This window comes from Spea bombifrons, chromosome 3 (genome assembly GCF_027358695.1).
Source record: "Spea bombifrons isolate aSpeBom1 chromosome 3, aSpeBom1.2.pri, whole genome shotgun sequence".
Lineage (NCBI taxonomy): Eukaryota > Metazoa > Chordata > Amphibia > Anura > Pelobatidae > Spea > Spea bombifrons.
Window position 1 is genome coordinate 2,612,861 of NC_071089.1, and position 21,617 is coordinate 2,634,477.

At 44.6% G+C, this 21,617-nt stretch overlaps 12 non-coding genes across 12 annotated transcripts; all 12 read right to left on the reverse strand.

The window, feature by feature from the left end:
* Positions 1–1,178: 1,178 nt before the first annotated feature.
* LOC128487973 (U5 spliceosomal RNA) lies at positions 1,179–1,293 on the reverse strand. Its single transcript, XR_008353418.1, has one exon. It is a non-coding gene; the product is annotated as a U5 spliceosomal RNA (small nuclear RNA).
* Positions 1,294–2,916: 1,623 nt separating this feature from the next.
* LOC128487974 (U5 spliceosomal RNA) lies at positions 2,917–3,031 on the reverse strand. Its single transcript, XR_008353419.1, has one exon. It is a non-coding gene; the product is annotated as a U5 spliceosomal RNA (small nuclear RNA).
* Positions 3,032–4,653: 1,622 nt separating this feature from the next.
* Positions 4,654–4,768, reverse strand: LOC128487975 (U5 spliceosomal RNA). The gene has a single exon (XR_008353420.1). It is a non-coding gene; the product is annotated as a U5 spliceosomal RNA (small nuclear RNA).
* A 1,623-nt stretch (positions 4,769–6,391) lies between these two features.
* On the reverse strand, positions 6,392–6,506 carry LOC128487977 (U5 spliceosomal RNA). The gene has a single exon (XR_008353421.1). It is a non-coding gene; the product is annotated as a U5 spliceosomal RNA (small nuclear RNA).
* A 1,622-nt stretch (positions 6,507–8,128) lies between these two features.
* On the reverse strand, positions 8,129–8,243 carry LOC128487978 (U5 spliceosomal RNA). Its single transcript, XR_008353422.1, has one exon. It is a non-coding gene; the product is annotated as a U5 spliceosomal RNA (small nuclear RNA).
* A 1,624-nt stretch (positions 8,244–9,867) lies between these two features.
* On the reverse strand, positions 9,868–9,982 carry LOC128487980 (U5 spliceosomal RNA). The gene has a single exon (XR_008353424.1). It is a non-coding gene; the product is annotated as a U5 spliceosomal RNA (small nuclear RNA).
* A 1,623-nt stretch (positions 9,983–11,605) lies between these two features.
* LOC128487981 (U5 spliceosomal RNA) lies at positions 11,606–11,720 on the reverse strand. The gene has a single exon (XR_008353425.1). It is a non-coding gene; the product is annotated as a U5 spliceosomal RNA (small nuclear RNA).
* Positions 11,721–13,343: 1,623 nt separating this feature from the next.
* On the reverse strand, positions 13,344–13,458 carry LOC128487982 (U5 spliceosomal RNA). The gene has a single exon (XR_008353426.1). It is a non-coding gene; the product is annotated as a U5 spliceosomal RNA (small nuclear RNA).
* Positions 13,459–15,080: 1,622 nt separating this feature from the next.
* On the reverse strand, positions 15,081–15,195 carry LOC128488207 (U5 spliceosomal RNA). Its single transcript, XR_008353639.1, has one exon. It is a non-coding gene; the product is annotated as a U5 spliceosomal RNA (small nuclear RNA).
* A 1,622-nt stretch (positions 15,196–16,817) lies between these two features.
* Positions 16,818–16,932, reverse strand: LOC128487983 (U5 spliceosomal RNA). The gene has a single exon (XR_008353427.1). It is a non-coding gene; the product is annotated as a U5 spliceosomal RNA (small nuclear RNA).
* Positions 16,933–18,554: 1,622 nt separating this feature from the next.
* LOC128488235 (U5 spliceosomal RNA) lies at positions 18,555–18,669 on the reverse strand. Its single transcript, XR_008353665.1, has one exon. It is a non-coding gene; the product is annotated as a U5 spliceosomal RNA (small nuclear RNA).
* A 1,622-nt stretch (positions 18,670–20,291) lies between these two features.
* On the reverse strand, positions 20,292–20,406 carry LOC128487984 (U5 spliceosomal RNA). The gene has a single exon (XR_008353428.1). It is a non-coding gene; the product is annotated as a U5 spliceosomal RNA (small nuclear RNA).
* Between the last annotated feature and the right edge of the window lie 1,211 nt (positions 20,407–21,617).

Sequence of the window (21,617 nt, forward strand, 5' to 3'; positions counted from 1 at the left end):
GGATGGAATCCGATTACTACTCTTTTTTCCAATCGTGGCGTGCTGACCCCATCGGCTTCACAAATACCAAGTTGCCTGATGCTGTTTCCTTTGAAAGCAAATATATCTTTTCCACAAATCCAATCTTTCTAATTAAACCACCTTTCCAAAGTTAGCGGTTAGAAACGTTTAAGCATGGAAAGGTTTGGTGATAGAGCTTGGGTTAGGGGCGGGTTAAGCTCATGGCTTTGAAGAGGCCCAGTTACAGTTAGCGTCGGAGTACTGTTAATGGTTTACGGTTGACAGTTTAGGGTTAGGTAAGGCTTAGAATCCTTCCCCATTGTGGCGTGTTTAGCCCATCCTTTTCACAAACACCAAAAAAGCCTGATTTCCTTCAATTTCTTTTTGTCTTAAGCAGCATCGCCAGTGCCAACATTTTGCACCTAAGATTATAAAAAGTACCTAACAAAATTGTTTTTGTATTAAAACTGCGGCGGGAAGAAAACGCACAAAATCTCGGACAGTTCACCATACGGCCTTGCGACGAACGAGCAAAAGGCTCACTAACGGCAGCGCACGGACGACCGGACTCCCCAGCACCGCCACAAAGAAGGAGCGCAGCACGGCATCGGAGCGGCAAAAGTCAATCCAAACACGGCAGACTAGACACTTTGCCAAAAATGAAGTCTGCAACCTGATCTTTCCACACGCATAGAGCTTCCCAACTCGTGTCGGAAAGCTTTTAAACAAATAGCAAAAAAGCTATGATCACTGAACGTACAGAGGGCGCATTAGTCCTTTCCATGCTGAAAACCGGCCCCTTAAGCGTGTGGTGAGTACTTTTTCCAGATGTTTCACTATTGATATTTGAGGAAATGAATAATACAACTGCACATGTGAGGAACAGAGATCTCAATGTTAAACATTTAAGGACAGTTGTTTTTTTTTTTTGGTTTGTTTATTATCATAAAGAACAATTGGGAATATGCTTGAAAGCATATGTACAGGCTTATTTGCATACAGTCTGGAGGGCGTGGTCTAACTCTGCCTCATTAAAGCATTTCTACAACCCCAAACAGTACATAGCATGACACAGGCAGGATATTTTGCGCTTCTGGATGCGACGCAGCCCTTAGCCAGGACGAAGCTTGCGACTAAAGCAAGCAATCTTTTTGATCTATCGTTAACAACAGCAAAGAAGCCCAGCAAACGCCAGGCATCAAAAAATTGATTAAGACTCATGGTCGTTCCTCCCCACGGAAATCTTTAGTAAAAGGCGAAAGATTTATTCGGTCTGAAGAGAAACCAGAGTATACCCAAGCATGCCGCAGGGCAACGGCCCGGCCACAGGCAGTGCTCCTCGAGGTTAAGGTGTGTTTAATTAATCCCACCCAGCTCTTGCCTGATCATTGGAACCTTTAACACATGCAAAACACAATTGCAAAGGGATTGGAACTATTTAATATTGGGCTGTTTTAAAGTCTTATTAAACTAACAATAAGGCGGGGCGTTTCTCGGTGCATCATGGGTATTCAAATGAGGCGGCAGCTCAAACAAACCTTCCAGCAGTCTTAGTGACTGGGGCGCGAGGTTGCTTCTTTGAAACAATGTTGTTTGCGTTAAGAAAAGAAAAGCTGAAGATTGTAACTCCCCCACCGCTTACCTACGGGGGTCCGCAACTTCCCCTTCTGCTGCAGCCACCAGAAGTTCCTGGCACACATTCTTTGGGCTGTGTTACAAGGTTAGGGGTAAGGCTTCGGGATGGAATCCGATTACTACTCTTTTTTCCAATCGTGGCGTGCTGAACCCATCGGCTTCACAAATACCAAGTTGCCTGATGCTGTTTCCTTTGAAAGCAAATATATCTTTTCCACAAATCCAATCTTTCTAATTAAACCACCTTTCCAAAGTTAGCGGTTAGAAACGTTTAAGCATGGAAAGGTTTGGTGATAGAGCTTGGGTTAGGGGCGGGTTAAGCTCATGGCTTTGAAGAGGCCCAGTTACAGTTAGCGTCGGAGTACTGTTAATGGTTTACGGTTGACAGTTTAGGGTTAGGTAAGGCTTAGAATCCTTCCCCATTGTGGCGTGTTTAGCCCATCCTTTTCACAAACACCAAAAAAGCCTGATTTCCTTCAATTTCTGTTTGTCTTAAGCAGCATCGCCAGTGCCAACATTTTGCACCTAAGATTATAAAAAGTACCTAACAAAATTGTTTTTGTATTAAAACTGCGGCGGGAAGAAAACGCACAAAATCTCGGACAGTTCACCATACGGCCTTGCGACGAACGAGCAAAAGGCTCACTAACGGCAGCGCACGGACGACCGGACTCCCCAGCACCGCCACAAAGAAGGAGCGCAGCACGGCATCGGAGCGGCAAAAGTCAATCCAAACACGGCAGACTAGACACTTTGCCAAAAATGAAGTCTGCAACCTGATCTTTCCACACGCATAGAGCTTCCCAACTCGTGTCGGAAAGCTTTTAAACAAATAGCAAAAAAGCTATGATCACTGAACGTACAGAGGGCGCATTAGTCCTTTCCATGCTGAAAACCGGCCCCTTAAGCGTGTGGTGAGTACTTTTTCCAGATGTTTCACTATTGATATTTGAGGAAATGAATAATACAACTGCACATGTGAGGAACAGAGATCTCAATGTTAAACATTTAAGGACAGTTGTTTTTTTTTTTTGGTTTGTTTATTATCATAAAGAACAATTGGGAATATGCTTGAAAGCATATGTACAGGCTTATTTGCATACAGTCTGGAGGGCGTGGTCTAACTCTGCCTCGTTAAAGCATTTCTACAACCCCAAACAGTACATAGCATGACGCAGGCAGGATATTTTGCGCTTCTGGATGCGAAGCAGCCCTTAGCCAGGACGAAGCTTGCAACTAAAGCAAGCAATCTTTTTGATCTATCGTTAACAACAGCAAAGAAGCCCAGCAAACGCCAGGCATCAAAAAATTGATTAAGACTCATGGTCGTTCCTCCCCACGGAAATCTTTAGTAAAAGGCGAAAGATTTATTCGGTCTGAAGAGAAACCAGAGTATACCCAAGCATGCCGCAGGGCAACGGCCCGGCCACAGGCAGTGCTCCTCGAGGTTAAGGTGTGTTTAATTAATCCCACCCAGCTCTTGCCTGATCATTGGAACCTTTAACACATGCAAAACACAATTGCAAAGGGATTGGAACTATTTAATATTGGGCTGTTTTAAAGTCTTATTAAACTAACAATAAGGCGGGGCGTTTCTCGGTGCATCATGGGTATTCAAATGAGGCGGCAGCTCAAACAAACCTTCCAGCAGTCTTAGTGACTGGGGCGCGAGGTTGCTTCTTTGAAACAATGTTGTTTGCGTTAAGAAAAGAAAAGCTGAAGATTGTAACTCCCCCACCGCTTACCTACGGGGGTCCGCAACTTCCCCTTCTGCTGCAGCCACCAGAAGTTCCTGGCACACATTCTTTGGGCTGTGTTACAAGGTTAGGGGTAAGGCTTCGGGATGGAATCTGATTACTACTCTTTTTTCCAATCGTGGCGTGCTGAACCCATCGGCTTCACAAATACCAAGTTGCCTGATGCTGTTTCCTTTGAAAGCAAATATATCTTTTCCACAAATCCAATCTTTCTAATTAAACCACCTTTCCAAAGTTAGCGGTTAGAAACGTTTAAGCATGGAAAGGTTTGGTGATAGAGCTTGGGTTAGGGGCGGGTTAAGCTCATGGCTTTGAAGAGGCCCAGTTACAGTTAGCGTCGGAGTACTGTTAATGGTTTACGGTTGACAGTTTAGGGTTAGGTAAGGCTTAGAATCCTTCCCCATTGTGGCGTGTTTAGCCCATCCTTTACACAAACACCAAAAAAGCCTGATTTCCTTCAATTTCTTTTTGTCTTAAGCAGCATCGCCAGTGCCAACATTTTGCACCTAAGATTATAAAAAGTACCTAACAAAATTGTTTTTGTATTAAAACTGCGGCGGGAAGAAAACGCACAAAATCTCGGACAGTTCACCATACGGCCTTGCGACGAACGAGCAAAAGGCTCACTAACGGCAGCGCACGGACGACCGGACTCCCCAGCACCGCCACAAAGAAGGAGCGCAGCACGGCATCGGAGCGGCAAAAGTCAATCCAAACACGGCAGACTAGACACTTTGCCAAAAATGAAGTCTGCAACCTGATCTTTCCACACACATAGAGCTTCCCAACTCGTGTCGGAAAGCTTTTAAACAAATAGCAAAAAAGCTATGATCACTGAACGTACAGAGGGCGCATTAGTCCTTTCCATGCTGAAAACCGGCCCCTTAAGCGTGTGGTGAGTACTTTTTCCAGATGTTTCACTATTGATATTTGAGGAAATGAATAATACAACTGCACATGTGAGGAACAGAGATCTCAATGTTAAACATTTAAGGACAGTTGTTTTTTTTTTTGGTTTGTTTATTATCATAAAGAACAATTGGGAATATGCTTGAAAGCATATGTACAGGCTTATTTGCATACAGTCTGGAGGGCGTGGTCTAACTCTGCCTCGTTAAAGCATTTCTACAACCCCAAACAGTACATAGCATGACGCAGGCAGGATATTTTGCGCTTCTGGATGCGAAGCAGCCCTTAGCCAGGACGAAGCTTGCAACTAAAGCAAGCAATCTTTTTGATCTATCGTTAACAACAGCAAAGAAGCCCAGCAAACGCCAGGCATCAAAAAATTGATTAAGACTCATGGTCGTTCCTCCCCACGGAAATCTTTAGTAAAAGGCGAAAGATTTATTCGGTCTGAAGAGAAACCAGAGTATACCCAAGCATGCCGCAGGGCAACGGCCCGGCCACAGGCAGTGCTCCTCGAGGTTAAGGTGTGTTTAATTAATCCCACCCAGCTCTTGCCTGATCATTGGAACCTTTAACACATGCAAAACACAATTGCAAAGGGATTGGAACTATTTAATATTGGGCTGTTTTAAAGTCTTATTAAACTAACAATAAGGCGGGGCGTTTCTCGGTGCATCATGGGTATTCAAATGAGGCGGCAGCTCAAACAAACCTTCCAGCAGTCTTAGTGACTGGGGCGCGAGGTTGCTTCTTTGAAACAATGTTGTTTGCGTTAAGAAAAGAAAAGCTGAAGATTGTAACTCCCCCACCGCTTACCTACGGGGGTCCGCAACTTCCCCTTCTGCTGCAGCCACCAGAAGTTCCTGGCACACATTCTTTGGGCTGTGTTACAAGGTTAGGGGTAAGGCTTCGGGATGGAATCTGATTACTACTCTTTTTTCCAATCGTGGCGTGCTGAACCCATCGGCTTCACAAATACCAAGTTGCCTGATGCTGTTTCCTTTGAAAGCAAATATATCTTTTCCACAAATCCAATCTTTCTAATTAAACCACCTTTCCAAAGTTAGCGGTTAGAAACGTTTAAGCATGGAAAGGTTTGGTGATAGAGCTTGGGTTAGGGGCGGGTTAAGCTCATGGCTTTGAAGAGGCCCAGTTACAGTTAGCGTCGGAGTACTGTTAATGGTTTACGGTTGACAGTTTAGGGTTAGGTAAGGCTTAGAATCCTTCCCCATTGTGGCGTGTTTAGCCCATCCTTTTCACAAACACCAAAAAAGCCTGATTTCCTTCAATTTCTTTTTGTCTTAAGCAGCATCGCCAGTGCCAACATTTTGCACCTAAGATTATAAAAAGTACCTAACAAAATTGTTTTTGTATTAAAACTGCGGCGGGAAGAAAACGCACAAAATCTCGGACAGTTCACCATACGGCCTTGCGACGAACGAGCAAAAGGCTCACTAACGGCAGCGCACGGACGACCGGACTCCCCAGCACCGCCACAAAGAAGGAGCGCAGCACGGCATCGGAGCGGCAAAAGTCAATCCAAACACGGCAGACTAGACACTTTGCCAAAAATGAAGTCTGCAACCTGATCTTTCCACACGCATAGAGCTTCCCAACTCGTGTCGGAAAGCTTTTAAACAAATAGCAAAAAAGCTATGATCACTGAACGTACAGAGGGCGCATTAGTCCTTTCCATGCTGAAAACCGGCCCCTTAAGCGTGTGGTGAGTACTTTTTCCAGATGTTTCACTATTGATATTTGAGGAAATGAATAATACAACTGCACATGTGAGGAACAGAGATCTCAATGTTAAACATTTAAGGACAGTTGTTTTTTTTTTTTGGTTTGTTTATTATCATAAAGAACAATTGGGAATATGCTTGAAAGCATATGTACAGGCTTATTTGCATACAGTCTGGAGGGCGTGGTCTAACTCTGCCTCGTTAAAGCATTTCTACAACCCCAAACAGTACATAGCATGACACAGGCAGGATATTTTGCGCTTCTGGATGCGACGCAGCCCTTAGCCAGGACGAAGCTTGCGACTAAAGCAAGCAATCTTTTTGATCTATCGTTAACAACAGCAAAGAAGCCCAGCAAACGCCAGGCATCAAAAAATTGATTAAGACTCATGGTCGTTCCTCCCCACGGAAATCTTTAGTAAAAGGCGAAAGATTTATTCGGTCTGAAGAGAAACCAGAGTATACCCAAGCATGCCGCAGGGCAACGGCCCGGCCACAGGCAGTGCTCCTCGAGGTTAAGGTGTGTTTAATTAATCCCACCCAGCTCTTGCCTGATCATTGGAACCTTTAACACATGCAAAACACAATTGCAAAGGGATTGGAACTATTTAATATTGGGCTGTTTTAAAGTCTTATTAAACTAACAATAAGGCGGGGCGTTTCTCGGTGCATCATGGGTATTCAAATGAGGCGGCAGCTCAAACAAACCTTCCAGCAGTCTTAGTGACTGGGGCGCGAGGTTGCTTCTTTGAAACAATGTTGTTTGCGTTAAGAAAAGAAAAGCTGAAGATTGTAACTCCCCCACCGCTTACCTACGGGGGTCCGCAACTTCCCCTTCTGCTGCAGCCACCAGAAGTTCCTGGCACACATTCTTTGGGCTGTGTTACAAGGTTAGGGGTAAGGCTTCGGGATGGAATCTGATTACTACTCTTTTTTCCAATCGTGGCGTGCTGAACCCATCGGCTTCACAAATACCAAGTTGCCTGATGCTGTTTCCTTTGAAAGCAAATATATCTTTTCCACAAATCCAATCTTTCTAATTAAACCACCTTTCCAAAGTTAGCGGTTAGAAACGTTTAAGCATGGAAAGGTTTGGTGATAGAGCTTGGGTTAGGGGCGGGTTAAGCTCATGGCTTTGAAGAGGCCCAGTTACAGTTAGCGTCGGAGTACTGTTAATGGTTTACGGTTGACAGTTTAGGGTTAGGTAAGGCTTAGAATCCTTCCCCATTGTGGCGTGTTTAGCCCATCCTTTTCACAAACACCAAAAAAGCCTGATTTCCTTCAATTTCTTTTTGTCTTAAGCAGCATCGCCAGTGCCAACATTTTGCACCTAAGATTATAAAAAGTACCTAACAAAATTGTTTTTGTATTAAAACTGCGGCGGGAAGAAAACGCACAAAATCTCGGACAGTTCACCATACGGCCTTGCGACGAACGAGCAAAAGGCTCACTAACGGCAGCGCACGGACGACCGGACTCCCCAGCACCGCCACAAAGAAGGAGCGCAGCACGGCATCGGAGCGGCAAAAGTCAATCCAAACACGGCAGACTAGACACTTTGCCAAAAATGAAGTCTGCAACCTGATCTTTCCACACGCATAGAGCTTCCCAACTCGTGTCGGAAAGCTTTTAAACAAATAGCAAAAAAGCTATGATCACTGAACGTACAGAGGGCGCATTAGTCCTTTCCATGCTGAAAACCGGCCCCTTAAGCGTGTGGTGAGTACTTTTTCCAGATGTTTCACTATTGATATTTGAGGAAATGAATAATACAACTGCACATGTGAGGAACAGAGATCTCAATGTTAAACATTTAAGGACAGTTGTTTTTTTTTTTGGTTTGTTTATTATCATAAAGAACAATTGGGAATATGCTTGAAAGCATATGTACAGGCTTATTTGCATACAGTCTGGAGGGCGTGGTCTAACTCTGCCTCGTTAAAGCATTTCTACAACCCCAAACAGTACATAGCATGACACAGGCAGGATATTTTGCGCTTCTGGATGCGACGCAGCCCTTAGCCAGGACGAAGCTTGCGACTAAAGCAAGCAATCTTTTTGATCTATCGTTAACAACAGCAAAGAAGCCCAGCAAACGCCAGGCATCAAAAAATTGATTAAGACTCATGGTCGTTCCTCCCCACGGAAATCTTTAGTAAAAGGCGAAAGATTTATTCGGTCTGAAGAGAAACCAGAGTATACCCAAGCATGCCGCAGGGCAACGGCCCGGCCACAGGCAGTGCTCCTCGAGGTTAAGGTGTGTTTAATTAATCCCACCCAGCTCTTGCCTGATCATTGGAACCTTTAACACATGCAAAACACAATTGCAAAGGGATTGGAACTATTTAATATTGGGCTGTTTTAAAGTCTTATTAAACTAACAATAAGGCGGGGCGTTTCTCGGTGCATCATGGGTATTCAAATGAGGCGGCAGCTCAAACAAACCTTCCAGCAGTCTTAGTGACTGGGGCGCGAGGTTGCTTCTTTGAAACAATGTTGTTTGCGTTAAGAAAAGAAAAGCTGAAGATTGTAACTCCCCCACCGCTTACCTACGGGGGTCCGCAACTTCCCCTTCTGCTGCAGCCACCAGAAGTTCCTGGCACACATTCTTTGGGCTGTGTTACAAGGTTAGGGGTAAGGCTTCGGGATGGAATCTGATTACTACTCTTTTTTCCAATCGTGGCGTGCTGAACCCATCGGCTTCACAAATACCAAGTTGCCTGATGCTGTTTCCTTTGAAAGCAAATATATCTTTTCCACAAATCCAATCTTTCTAATTAAACCACCTTTCCAAAGTTAGCGGTTAGAAACGTTTAAGCATGGAAAGGTTTGGTGATAGAGCTTGGGTTAGGGGCGGGTTAAGCTCATGGCTTTGAAGAGGCCCAGTTACAGTTAGCGTCGGAGTACTGTTAATGGTTTACGGTTGACAGTTTAGGGTTAGGTAAGGCTTAGAATCCTTCCCCATTGTGGCGTGTTTAGCCCATCCTTTTCACAAACACCAAAAAAAGCCTGATTTCCTTCAATTTCTTTTTGTCTTAAGCAGCATCGCCAGTGCCAACATTTTGCACCTAAGATTATAAAAAGTACCTAACAAAATTGTTTTTGTATTAAAACTGCGGCGGGAAGAAAACGCACAAAATCTCGGACAGTTCACCATACGGCCTTGCGACGAACGAGCAAAAGGCTCACTAACGGCAGCGCACGGACGACCGGACTCCCCAGCACCGCCACAAAGAAGGAGCGCAGCACGGCATCGGAGCGGCAAAAGTCAATCCAAACACGGCAGACTAGACACTTTGCCAAAAATGAAGTCTGCAACCTGATCTTTCCACACGCATAGAGCTTCCCAACTCGTGTCGGAAAGCTTTTAAACAAATAGCAAAAAAGCTATGATCACTGAACGTACAGAGGGCGCATTAGTCCTTTCCATGCTGAAAACCGGCCCCTTAAGCGTGTGGTGAGTACTTTTTCCAGATGTTTCACTATTGATATTTGAGGAAATGAATAATACAACTGCACATGTGAGGAACAGAGAACTCAATGTTAAACATTTAAGGACAGTTGTTTTTTTTTTTTGGTTTGTTTATTATCATAAAGAACAATTGGGAATATGCTTGAAAGCATGTGTACAGGCTTATTTGCATACAGTCTGGAGGGCGTGGTCTAACTCTGCCTCGTTAAAGCATTTCTACAACCCCAAACAGTACATAGCATGACGCAGGCAGGATATTTTGCGCTTCTGGATGCGACGCAGCCCTTAGCCAGGACGAAGCTTGCGACTAAAGCAAGCAATCTTTTTGATCTATCGTTAACAACAGCAAAGAAGCCCAGCAAACGCCAGGCATCAAAAAATTGATTAAGACTCATGGTCGTTCCTCCCCACGGAAATCTTTAGTAAAAGGCGAAAGATTTATTCGGTCTGAAGAGAAACCAGAGTATACCCAAGCATGCCGCAGGGCAACGGCCCGGCCACAGGCAGTGCTCCTCGAGGTTAAGGTGTGTTTAATTAATCCCACCCAGCTCTTGCCTGATCATTGGAACCTTTAACACATGCAAAACACAATTGCAAAGGGATTGGAACTATTTAATATTGGGCTGTTTTAAAGTCTTATTAAACTAACAATAAGGCGGGGCGTTTCTCGGTGCATCATGGGTATTCAAATGAGGCGGCAGCTCAAACAAACCTTCCAGCAGTCTTAGTGACTGGGGCGCGAGGTTGCTTCTTTGAAACAATGTTGTTTGCGTTAAGAAAAGAAAAGCTGAAGATTGTAACTCCCCCACCGCTTACCTACGGGGGTCCGCAACTTCCCCTTCTGCTGCAGCCACCAGAAGTTCCTGGCACACATTCTTTGGGCTGTGTTACAAGGTTAGGGGTAAGGCTTCGGGATGGAATCTGATTACTACTCTTTTTTCCAATCGTGGCGTGCTGAACCCATCGGCTTCACAAATACCAAGTTGCCTGATGCTGTTTCCTTTGAAAGCAAATATATCTTTTCCACAAATCCAATCTTTCTAATTAAACCACCTTTCCAAAGTTAGCGGTTAGAAACGTTTAAGCATGGAAAGGTTTGGTGATAGAGCTTGGGTTAGGGGCGGGTTAAGCTCATGGCTTTGAAGAGGCCCAGTTACAGTTAGCGTCGGAGTACTGTTAATGGTTTACGGTTGACAGTTTAGGGTTAGGTAAGGCTTAGAATCCTTCCCCATTGTGGCGTGTTTAGCCCATCCTTTTCACAAACACCAAAAAAGCCTGATTTCCTTCAATTTCTTTTTGTCTTAAGCAGCATCGCCAGTGCCAACATTTTGCACCTAAGATTATAAAAAGTACCTAACAAAATTGTTTTTGTATTAAAACTGCGGCGGGAAGAAAACGCACAAAATCTCGGACAGTTCACCATACGGCCTTGCGACGAACGAGCAAAAGGCTCACTAACGGCAGCGCACGGACGACCGGACTCCCCAGCACCGCCACAAAGAAGGAGCGCAGCACGGCATCGGAGCGGCAAAAGTCAATCCAAACACGGCAGACTAGACACTTTGCCAAAAATGAAGTCTGCAACCTGATCTTTCCACACGCATAGAGCTTCCCAACTCGTGTCGGAAAGCTTTTAAACAAATAGCAAAAAAGCTATGATCACTGAACGTACAGAGGGCGCATTAGTCCTTTCCATGCTGAAAACCGGCCCCTTAAGCGTGTGGTGAGTACTTTTTCCAGATGTTTCACTATTGATATTTGAGGAAATGAATAATACAACTGCACATGTGAGGAACAGAGATCTCAATGTTAAACATTTAAGGACAGTTGTTTTTTTTTTTTGGTTTGTTTATTATCATAAAGAACAATTGGGAATATGCTTGAAAGCATATGTACAGGCTTATTTGCATACAGTCTGGAGGGCGTGGTCTAACTCTGCCTCGTTAAAGCATTTCTACAACCCCAAACAGTACATAGCATGACACAGGCAGGATATTTTGCGCTTCTGGATGCGACGCAGCCCTTAGCCAGGACGAAGCTTGCGACTAAAGCAAGCAATCTTTTTGATCTATCGTTAACAACAGCAAAGAAGCCCAGCAAACGCCAGGCATCAAAAAATTGATTAAGACTCATGGTCGTTCCTCCCCACGGAAATCTTTAGTAAAAGGCGAAAGATTTATTCGGTCTGAAGAGAAACCAGAGTATACCCAAGCATGCCGCAGGGCAACGGCCCGGCCACAGGCAGTGCTCCTCGAGGTTAAGGTGTGTTTAATTAATCCCACCCAGCTCTTGCCTGATCATTGGAACCTTTAACACATGCAAAACACAATTGCAAAGGGATTGGAACTATTTAATATTGGGCTGTTTTAAAGTCTTATTAAACTAACAATAAGGCGGGGCGTTTCTCGGTGCATCATGGGTATTCAAATGAGGCGGCAGCTCAAACAAACCTTCCAGCAGTCTTAGTGACTGGGGCGCGAGGTTGCTTCTTTGAAACAATGTTGTTTGCGTTAAGAAAAGAAAAGCTGAAGATTGTAACTCCCCCACCGCTTACCTACGGGGGTCCGCAACTTCCCCTTCTGCTGCAGCCACCAGAAGTTCCTGGCACACATTCTTTGGGCTGTGTTACAAGGTTAGGGGTAAGGCTTCGGGATGGAATCTGATTACTACTCTTTTTTCCAATCGTGGCGTGCTGAACCCATCGGCTTCACAAATACCAAGTTGCCTGATGCTGTTTCCTTTGAAAGCAAATATATCTTTTCCACAAATCCAATCTTTCTAATTAAACCACATTTCCAAAGTTAGCGGTTAGAAACGTTTAAGCATGGAAAGGTTTGGTGATAGAGCTTGGGTTAGGGGCGGGTTAAGCTCATGGCTTTGAAGAGGCCCAGTTACAGTTAGCGTCGGAGTACTGTTAATGGTTTACGGTTGACAGTTTAGGGTTAGGTAAGGCTTAGAATCCTTCCCCATTGTGGCGTGTTTAGCCCATCCTTTTCACAAACACCAAAAAAGCCTGATTTCCTTCAATTTCTTTTTGTCTTAAGCAGCATCGCCAGTGCCAACATTTTGCACCTAAGATTATAAAAAGTACCTAACAAAATTGTTTTTGTATTAAAACTGCGGCGGGAAGAAAACGCACAAAATCTCGGACAGTTCACCATACGGCCTTGCGACGAACGAGCAAAAGGCTCACTAACGGCAGCGCACGGACGACCGGACTCCCCAGCACCGCCACAAAGAAGGAGCGCAGCACGGCATCGGAGCGGCAAAAGTCAATCCAAACACGGCAGACTAGACACTTTGCCAAAAATGAAGTCTGCAACCTGATCTTTCCACACGCATAGAGCTTCCCAACTCGTGTCGGAAAGCTTTTAAACAAATAGCAAAAAAGCTATGATCACTGAACGTACAGAGGGCGCATTAGTCCTTTCCATGCTGAAAACCGGCCCCTTAAGCGTGTGGTGAGTACTTTTTCCAGATGTTTCACTATTGATATTTGAGGAAATGAATAATACAACTGCACATGTGAGGAACAGAGATCTCAATGTTAAACATTTAAGGACAGTTGTTTTTTTTTTTTGGTTTGTTTATTATCATAAAGAACAATTGGGAATATGCTTGAAAGCATGTGTACAGGCTTATTTGCATACAGTCTGGAGGGCGTGGTCTAACTCTGCCTCATTAAAGCATTTCTACAACCCCAAACAGTACATAGCATGACACAGGCAGGATATTTTGCGCTTCTGGATGCGACGCAGCCCTTAGCCAGGACGAAGCTTGCGACTAAAGCAAGCAATCTTTTTGATCTATCGTTAACAACAGCAAAGAAGCCCAGCAAACGCCAGGCATCAAAAAATTGATTAAGACTCATGGTCGTTCCTCCCCACGGAAATCTTTAGTAAAAGGCGAAAGATTTATTCGGTCTGAAGAGAAACCAGAGTATACCCAAGCATGCCGCAGGGCAACGGCCCGGCCACAGGCAGTGCTCCTCGAGGTTAAGGTGTGTTTAATTAATCCCACCCAGCTCTTGCCTGATCATTGGAACCTTTAACACATGCAAAACACAATTGCAAAGGGATTGGAACTATTTAATATTGGGCTGTTTTAAAGTCTTATTAAACTAACAATAAGGCGGGGCGTTTCTCGGTGCATCATGGGTATTCAAATGAGGCGGCAGCTCAAACAAACCTTCCAGCAGTCTTAGTGACTGGGGCGCGAGGTTGCTTCTTTGAAACAATGTTGTTTGCGTTAAGAAAAGAAAAGCTGAAGATTGTAACTCCCCCACCGCTTACCTACGGGGGTCCGCAACTTCCCCTTCTGCTGCAGCCACCAGAAGTTCCTGGCACACATTCTTTGGGCTGTGTTACAAGGTTAGGGGTAAGGCTTCGGGATGGAATCTGATTACTACTCTTTTTTCCAATCGTGGCGTGCTGAACCCATCGGCTTCACAAATACCAAGTTGCCTGATGCTGTTTCCTTTGAAAGCAAATATATCTTTTCCACAAATCCAATCTTTCTAATTAAACCACCTTTCCAAAGTTAGCGGTTAGAAACGTTTAAGCATGGAAAGGTTTGGTGATAGAGCTTGGGTTAGGGGCGGGTTAAGCTCATGGCTTTGAAGAGGCCCAGTTACAGTTAGCGTCGGAGTACTGTTAATGGTTTACGGTTGACAGTTTAGGGTTAGGTAAGGCTTAGAATCCTTCCCCATTGTGGCGTGTTTAGCCCATCCTTTTCACAAACACCAAAAAAGCCTGATTTCCTTCAATTTCTTTTTGTCTTAAGCAGCATCGCCAGTGCCAACATTTTGCACCTAAGATTATAAAAAGTACCTAACAAAATTGTTTTTGTATTAAAACTGCGGCGGGAAGAAAACGCACAAAATCTCGGACAGTTCACCATACAGCCTTGCGACGAACGAGCAAAAGGCTCACTAACGGCAGCGCACGGACGACCGGACTCCCCAGCACCGCCACAAAGAAGGAGCGCAGCACGGCATCGGAGCGGCAAAAGTCAATCCAAACACGGCAGACTAGACACTTTGCCAAAAATGAAGTCTGCAACCTGATCTTTCCACACGCATAGAGCTTCCCAACTCGTGTCGGAAAGCTTTTAAACAAATAGCAAAAAAGCTATGATCACTGAACGTACAGAGGGCGCATTAGTCCTTTCCATGCTGAAAACCGGCCCCTTAAGCGTGTGGTGAATACTTTTTCCAGATGTTTCACTATTGATATTTGAGGAAATGAATAATACAACTGCACATGTGAGGAACAGAGATCTCAATGTTAAACATTTAAGGACAGTTGTTTTTTTTTTTGGTTTGTTTATTATCATAAAGAACAATTGGGAATATGCTTGAAAGCATATGTACAGGCTTATTTGCATACAGTCTGGAGGGCGTGGTCTAACTCTGCCTCGTTAAAGCATTTCTACAACCCCAAACAGTACATAGCATGACACAGGCAGGATATTTTGCGCTTCTGGATGCGACGCAGCCCTTAGCCAGGACGAAGCTTGCGACTAAAGCAAGCAATCTTTTTGATCTATCGTTAACAACAGCAAAGAAGCCCAGCAAACGCCAGGCATCAAAAAATTGATTAAGACTCATGGTCGTTCCTCCCCACGGAAATCTTTAATAAAAGGCGAAAGATTTATTCGGTCTGAAGAGAAACCAGAGTATACCCAAGCATGCCGCAGGGCAACGGCCCGGCCACAGGCAGTGCTCCTCGAGGTTAAGGTGTGTTTAATTAATCCCACCCAGCTCTTGCCTGATCATTGGAACCTTTAACACATGCAAAACACAATTGCAAAGGGATTGGAACTATTTAATATTGGGCTGTTTTAAAGTCTTATTAAACTAACAATAAGGCGGGGCGTTTCTCGGTGCATCATGGGTATTCAAATGAGGCGGCAGCTCAAACAAACCTTCCAGCAGTCTTAGTGACTGGGGCGCGAGGTTGCTTCTTTGAAACAATGTTGTTTGCGTTAAGAAAAGAAAAGCTGAAGATTGTAACTCCCCCACCGCTTACCTACGGGGGTCCGCAACTTCCCCTTCTGCTGCAGCCACCAGAAGTTCCTGGCACACATTCTTTGGGCTGTGTTACAAGGTTAGGGGTAAGGCTTCGGGATGGAATCTGATTACTACTCTTTTTTCCAATCGTGGCGTGCTGAACCCATCGGCTTCACAAATACCAAGTTGCCTGATGCTGTTTCCTTTGAAAGCAAATATATCTTTTCCACAAACCAATCTTTCTAATTAAACCACCTTTCCAAAGTTAGCGGTTAGAAACGTTTAAGCATGGAAAGGTTTGGTGATAGAGCTTGGGTTAGGGGCGGGTTAAGCTCATGGCTTTGAAGAGGCCCAGTTACAGTTAGCGTCGGAGTACTGTTAATGGTTTACGGTTGACAGTTTAGGGTTAGGTAAGGCTTAGAATCCTTCCCCATTGTGGCGTGTTTAGCCCATCCTTTTCACAAACACCAAAAAAGCCTGATTTCCTTCAATTTCTTTTTGTCTTAAGCAGCATCGCCAGTGCCAACATTTTGCACCTAAGATTATAAAAAGTACCTAACAAAATTGTTTTTGTATTAAAACTGCGGCGGGAAGAAAACGCACAAAATCTCGGACAGTTCACCATACGGCCTTGCGACGAACGAGCAAAAGGCTCACTAACGGCAGCGCACGGACGACCGGACTCCCCAGCACCGCCACAAAGAAGGAGCGCAGCACGGCATCGGAGCGGCAAAAGTCAATCCAAACACGGCAGACTAGACACTTTGCCAAAAATGAAGTCTGCAACCTGATCTTTCCACACACATAGAGCTTCCCAACTCGTGTCGGAAAGCTTTTAAACAAATAGCAAAAAACCTATGATCACTGAACGTACAGAGGGCGCATTAGTCCTTTCCATGCTGAAAACCGGCCCCTTAAGCGTGTGGTGAGTACTTTTTCCAGATGTTTCACTATTGATATTTGAGGAAATGAATAATACAACTGCACATGTGAGGAACAGAGATCTCAATGTTAAACATTTAAGGACAGTTGTTTTTTTTTTTTGGTTTGTTTATTATCATAAAGAACAATTGGGAATATGCTTGAAAGCATGTGTACAGGCTTATTTGCATACAGTCTGGAGGGCGTGGTCTAACTCTGCCTCGTTAAAGCATTTCTACAACCCCAAACAGTACATAGCATGACGCAGGCAGGATATTTTGCGCTTCTGGATGCGACGCAGCCCTTAGCCAGGACGAAGCTTGCGACTAAAGCAAGCAATCTTTTTGATCTATCGCTAACAACAGCAAAGAAGCCCAGCAAACGCCAGGCATCAAAAAATTGATTAAGACTCATGGTCGTTCCTCCCCACGGAAATCTTTAGTAAAAGGCGAAAGATTTATTCGGTCTGAAGAGAAACCAGAGTATACCCAAGCATGCCGCAGGGCAACGGCCCGGCCACAGGCAGTGCTCCTCGAGGTTAAGGTGTGTTTAATTAATCCCACCCAGCTCTTGCCTGATCATTGGAACCTTTAACACATGCAAAACACAATTGCAAAGGGATTGGAACTATTTAATATTGGGCTGTTTTAAAGTCTTATTAAACTAACAATAAGGCGGGGCGTTTCTCGGTGCATCATGGGTATTCAAATGAGGCGGCAGCTCAAACAAACCTTCCAGCAGTCTTAGTGACTGGGGCGCGAGGTTGCTTCTTTGAAACAATGTTGTTTGCGTTAAGAAAAGAAAAGCTGAAGATTGTAACTCCCCCACCGCTTACCTACGGGGGTCCGCAACTTCCCCTTCTGCTGCAGCCACCAGAAGTTCCTGGCACACATTCTTTGGGCTGTGTTACAAGGTTAGGGGTAAGGCTTCGGGATGGAATCTGATTACTACTCTTTTTTCCAATCGTGGCGTGCTGAACCCATCGGCTTCACAAATACCAAGTTGCCTGATGCTGTTTCCTTTGAAAGCAAATATATCTTTTCCACAAATCCAATCTTTCTAATTAAACCACCTTTCCAAAGTTAGCGGTTAGAAACGTTTAAGCATGGAAAGGTTTGGTGATAGAGCTTGGGTTAGGGGCGGGTTAAGCTCATGGCTTTGAAGAGGCCCAGTTAGAGTTAGCGTCGGAGTACTGTTAATGGTTTACGGTTGACAGTTTAGGGTTAGGTAAGGCTTAGAATCCTTCCCCATTGTGGCGTGTTTAGCCCATCCTTTTCACAAACACCAAAAAAGCCTGATTTCCTTCAATTTCTTTTTGTCTTAAGCAGCATCGCCAGTGCCAACATTTTGCACCTAAGATTATAAAAAGTACCTAACAAAATTGTTTTTGTATTAAAACTGCGGCGGGAAGAAAACGCACAAAATCTCGGACAGTTCACCATACGGCCTTGCGACGAACGAGCAAAAGGCTCACTAACGGCAGCGCACGGACGACCGGACTCCCCAGCACCGCCACAAAGAAGGAGCGCAGCACGGCATCGGAGCGGCAAAAGTCAATCCAAACACGGCAGACTAGACACTTTGCCAAAAATGAAGTCTGCAACCTGATCTTTCCACACGCATAGAGCTTCCCAACTCGTGTCGGAAAGCTTTTAAACAAATAGTAAAAAAGCTATGATCACTGAACGTACAGAGGGCGCATTAGTCCTTTCCATGCTGAAAACCGGCCCCTTAAGCGTGTGGTGAGTACTTTTTCCAGATGTTTCACTATTGATATTTGAGGAAATGAATAATACAACTGCACATGTGAGGAACAGAGATCTCAATGTTAAACATTTAAGGACAGTTGTTTTTTTTTTTTGGTTTGTTTATTATCATAAAGAACAATTGGGAATATGCTTGAAAGCATATGTACAGGCTTATTTGCATACAGTCTGGAGGGCGTGGTCTAACTCTGCCTCGTTAAAGCATTTCTACAACCCCAAACAGTACATAGCATGACGCAGGCAGGATATTTTGCGCTTCTGGATGCGAAGCAGCCCTTAGCCAGGACGAAGCTTGCAACTAAAGCAAGCAATCTTTTGATCTATCGTTAACAACAGCAAAGAAGCCCAGCAAACGCCAGGCATCAAAAAATTGATTAAGACTCATGGTCGTTCCTCCCCACGGAAATCTTTAGTAAAAGGCGAAAGATTTATTCGGTCTGAAGACAAACCAGAGTATACCCAAGCATGCCGCAGGGCAACGGCCCGGCCACAGGCAGTGCTCCTCGAGGTTAAGGTGTGTTTAATTAATCCCACCCAGCTCTTGCCTGATCATTGGAACCTTTAACACATGCAAAACACAATTGCAAAGGGATTGGAACTATTTAATATTGGGCTGTTTTAAAGTCTTATTAAACTAACAATAAGGCGGGGCGTTTCTCGGTGCATCATGGGTATTCAAATGAGGCGGCAGCTCAAACAAACCTTCCAGCAGTCTTAGTGACTGGGGCGCGAGGTTGCTTCTTTGAAACAATGTTGTTTGCGTTAAGAAAAGAAAAGCTGAAGATTGTAACTCCCCCACCGCTTACCTACGGGGGTCCGCAACTTCCCCTTCTGCTGCAGCCACCAGAAGTTCCTGGCACACATTCTTTGGGCTGTGTTACAAGGTTAGGGGTAAGGCTTCGGGATGGAATCTGATTACTACTCTTTTTTCCAATCGTGGCGTGCTGAACCCATCGGCTTCACAAATACCAAGTTGCCTGATGCTGTTTCCTTTGAAAGCAAATATATCTTTTCCACAAATCCAATCTTTCTAATTAAACCACCTTTCCAAAGTTAGCGGTTAGAAACGTTTAAGCATGGAAAGGTTTGGTGATAGAGCTTGGGTTAGGGGCGGGTTAAGCTCATGGCTTTGAAGAGGCCCAGTTACAGTTAGCGTCGGAGTACTGTTAATGGTTTACGGTTGACAGTTTAGGGTTAGGTAAGGCTTAGAATCCTTCCCCATTGTGGCGTGTTTAGCCCATCCTTTTCACAAACACCAAAAAAGCCTGATTTCCTTCAATTTCTTTTTGTCTTAAGCAGCATCGCCAGTGCCAACATTTTGCACCTAAGATTATAAAAAGTACCTAACAAAATTGTTTTTGTATTAAAACTGCGGCGGGAAGAAAACGCACAAAATCTCGGACAGTTCACCATACGGCCTTGCGACGAACGAGCAAAAGGCTCACTAACGGCAGCGCACGGACGACCGGACTCCCCAGCACCGCCACAAAGAAGGAGCGCAGCACGGCATCGGAGCGGCAAAAGTCAATCCAAACACGGCAGACTAGACACTTTGCCAAAAATGAAGTCTGCAACCTGATCTTTCCACACGCATAGAGCTTCCCAACTCGTGTCGGAAAGCTTTTAAACAAATAGCAAAAAAGCTATGATCACTGAACGTACAGAGGGCGCATTAGTCCTTTCCATGCTGAAAACCGGCCCCTTAAGCGTGTGGTGAGTACTTTTTCCAGATGTTTCACTATTGATATTTGAGGAAATGAATAATACAACTGCACATGTGAGGAACAGAGATCTCAATGTTAAACATTTAAGGACAGTTGTTTTTTTTTTTGGTTTGTTTATTATCATAAAGAACAATTGGGAATATGCTTGAAAGCATATGTACAGGCTTATTTGCATACAGTCTGGAGGGCGTGGTCTAACTCTGCCTCGTTAAAGCATTTCTACAACCCCAAACAGTACATAGCATGACGCAGGCAGGATATTTTGCGCTTCTGGATGCGAAGCAGCCCTTAGCCAGGACGAAGCTTGCAACTAAAGCAAGCAATCTTTTTGATCTATCGTTAACAACAGCAAAGAAGCCCAGCAAACGCCAGGCATCAAAAAATTGATTAAGACTCATGGTCGTTCCTCCCCACGGAAATCTTTAGTAAAAGGCGAAAGATTTATTCGGTCTGAAGAGAAACCAGAGTATACCCAAGCATGCCGCAGGGCAACGGCCCGGCCACAGGCAGTGCTCCTCGAGGTTAAGGTGTGTTTAATTAATCCCACCCAGCTCTTGCCTGATCATTGGAACCTTTAACACATTCAAAACACAATTGCAAAGGGATTGGAACTATTTAATATTGGGCTGTTTTAAAGTCTTATTAAACTAACAATAAGGCGGGGCGTTTCTCGGTGCATCATGGGTATTCAAATGAGGCGGCAGCTCAAACAAACCTTCCAGCAGTCTTAGTGACTGGGGCGCGAGGTTGCTTCTTTGAAACAATGTTGTTTGCGTTAAGAAAAGAAAAGCTGAAGATTGTAACTCCCCCACCGCTTACCTACGGGGGTCCGCAACTTCCCCTTCTGCTGCAGCCACCAGAAGTTCCTGGCACACATTCTTTGGGCTGTGTTACAAGGTTAGGGGTAAGGCTTCGGGATGGAATCCGATTACTACTCTTTTTTCCAATCGTGGCGTGCTGAACCCATCGGCTTCACAAATACCAAGTTGCCTGATGCTGTTTCCTTTGAAAGCAAATATATCTTTTCCACAAATCCAATCTTTCTAATTAAACCACCTTTCCAAAGTTAGCGGTTAGAAACGTTTAAGCATGGAAAGGTTTGGTGATAGAGCTTGGGTTAGGGGCGGGTTAAGCTCATGGCTTTGAAGAGGCCCAGTTACAGTTAGCGTCGGAGTACTGTTAATGGTTTACGGTTGACAGTTTAGGGTTAGGTAAGGCTTAGAATCCTTCCCCATTGTGGCGTGTTTAGCCCATCCTTTTCACAAACACCAAAAAAGCCTGATTTCCTTCAATTTCTTTTTGTCTTAAGCAGCATCGCCAGTGCCAACATTTTGCACCTAAGATTATAAAAAGTACCTAACAAAATTGTTTTTGTATTAAAACTGCGGCGGGAAGAAAACGCACAAAATCTCGGACAGTTCACCATACGGCCTTGCGACGAACGAGCAAAAGGCTCACTAACGGCAGCGCACGGACGACCGGACTCCCCAGCACCGCCACAAAGAAGGAGCGCAGCACGGCATCGGAGCGGCAAAAGTCAATCCAAACACGGCAGACTAGACACTTTGCCAAAAATGAAGTCTGCAACCTGATCTTTCCACACGCATAGAGCTTCCCAACTCGTGTCGGAAAGCTTTTAAACAAATAGCAAAAAAGCTATGATCACTGAACGTACAGAGGG